Raw genomic sequence first — 2457 nt, 5'->3', positions numbered from 1 at the left:
TTATTGCTGAATAGTGCACTTGACTGCTAATCAGAAGGCTGGTGGTTCAAACCCACCAGCCACTCCTTGGAAGGAAGGTTGGGCAATCTACTTCCATACTGATACCACCTTGGAAACCCAAGAAGGGGTCGCTATGAGTCGGGGCCAACTTGACGGCACATAGCAACAACACAACAACAACAATGCACCATTGTATGTGTACTCCATTCTTTATTGTTCAGTCTTTAGTTGAACATTTGTACTTTTAGTTTTTCACTATTATAAATAATGCTGCTGTGAATATTCATATACCAGTCTTTGTATGGGCATATAATATTCATCTTTTTAAAAACAGATTTATTGAAATATAATTCATATACCATACCATTCATCCATTTTAAGTGTGCAGTTCAATTTTTAGTATATTCACAAGGTTGTATGACCATTAACACAAATTAATTTTAGAACATTTTTTTGTCTACCTGAAAGAAACCTTGTCCTCATTAGCTGTTAACTCTACTTTTCCCCCCAACTTCCTCATCCTCAGCTCTAACTAACCACAAATCTATTTTCTGTCTCTGTAGTTTTCAAGGTTCATCCATGTTTTAGCATGTGTCAGTAGTTCATTTTTTTGTATTGATGAATAATATTCCATTATATGAATATAGCACATTTTTTCCATTCATCAGTTGATGAATATTTGGGTTGTTTCTATTTTCTGCCTATTATGAATAAGGCTTCTGTGAACATTTGATGCATGGTTTTTTTTTTTTTGGTGGACATGTTTTCATTTCTCTTGTGTATATACATTGGAATAGAATTGCTGGTTCATAAAGTAACTCTATGTTTAACATTTTGAGGAACTACCAAACTGTTTTCCAAAGCAGCTGCACCATTTTACATTCCCTTGAGGTTTCTTGTTTTCCCCATATCATTGTCTACTCTGTTTTCCTTTTTTAAAATAATAGTCATGATAGTTGGTATGAAGTGGTATCTCACTGTGGTTTTGATTTGCATTTCCCTAATGGCTAATGATGTTGAACATCTTTTCATATGTTTATTGTCGATTTGTGTGTCTGCTTTTGAGAAATATCTATTCAGATCTTTTGCCTGTTTTTTATTGGGTTATTTTGTCTTTTTATTATTGACTTAAGAGTATTCTTTTTATTTTTTAGATACAAATCCCTCATCAAATATATGATTTGCAATTATTTTATCTCCAGTTTGTGGGGATATGTGCAGCAAAAAAGCTTGATTTTTTATGAAGTCCCATTAGTTTTTTCTATTGCCCATGCTTTTGGTGTTACATATCTCAGAAGCCATTGCCTAGCCCAAGGTCATGAGAGTTTGCTCCTCTGTGTTCTCAGAGTTTTGATATTTTAACTTGAACATTTAGGTCTACAATCTATACATTTTGAGATCTTTTTGTGTAGAGTGTGAGATAAGAGTTCAACTTTATTCTTTTTCATGGGGATATCCAGTTGTACCAGTTGTACACTGTTTGCTTGTTGAAAAGATTGTTTGTTCCCATTTAATTGTTTTTGTATCCCTGTCAAAATTTAGTTGACCATAAAAGTTAGGCTTTTATTTCTAGGCTCTCGTTTGTTTCCCATTTATATCTTTGTCCATCCTGATGCTGATAGATGTTTTAAAAATGGTTGCAGCAGTATACTGCCAGGGAACTTCCAGAAATTCAACCTGGATTCAAAGGAGGACATGAAACTAGGGATATCATTGCTGATGTCAGATGGATCTTGGCTGAAAGCAAAGAATGTCAGAAATATGTTTATCTGTGTTTTACTGATTATGCAAAGGCATCTGACTGTGTGGATCATAACAAATTATGGATGATACTGCAGAGAATGGGAATCCAGAACACTTAATGTGCTCGTGAGGAACCTGTATGTAGACCTAGAAGCTGTCTTTCGAGTAGAGCGAATAGATAACTGCATTGTTTAAAATCAGAAAAGGTGTGCGGCAGGGTTGTATACTTTCACCATACTTACTCAATCTGTATGCTGAGCAAATAATCCATGAACCTGGACTCTGTGAAGAAGAACACAGTACCAAAATTGGAGGAAGACTCATTAACAACCTACAGCATACAGATGACACAGCTTGCTTGCTTAAAGTGAAGATGACTTGAAGCACTTACTGATGAAGATCAAAGACTGCAATCTTCAGTATGGATTATAGTTCAACATAGAGAAAACAAAAATCCTCACAACTGGACAGATCAGTAATATCACAATAAATGGAGAGAAGATTGAAATTGTTGGGGATTTCATTTTACTTGGATCCATAGTCAGCATCCATGGAAGCAGCAGTCAGGAAGTCAGACTTCATATTGCACTGGGCAAATCTGCTGCAAGAGACCTCTTTGAAGTGTTGAAGTGCAAAGATTTCACTTTGAAGACTAAGGTAAGCCCAACCCAAGCCATGGTGTTTTCAGTTGCCTCATCCAAAAAAAAAAAAAAA

General features: G+C 35.4%; 1 protein-coding gene across 1 annotated transcript in view; it reads left to right on the top strand.

Moving 5' to 3' along the window:
* Window positions 1–2457, top strand: part of ERC1 (ELKS/RAB6-interacting/CAST family member 1) — a 715223-nt gene that overhangs the window by 384288 nt on the left and 328478 nt on the right. The window lies entirely within an intron of this gene.

The sequence above is a fragment of the Orycteropus afer genome, unplaced genomic scaffold (genome assembly GCF_000298275.1).
Source record: "Orycteropus afer afer isolate SDZICR_OR568_19922 unplaced genomic scaffold, OryAfe1.0 scaffold00040, whole genome shotgun sequence".
In the NCBI taxonomy this organism is placed as follows: Eukaryota; Metazoa; Chordata; class Mammalia; order Tubulidentata; family Orycteropodidae; genus Orycteropus; species Orycteropus afer.
This window is presented reverse-complemented; position numbering and strand designations above follow the sequence as displayed.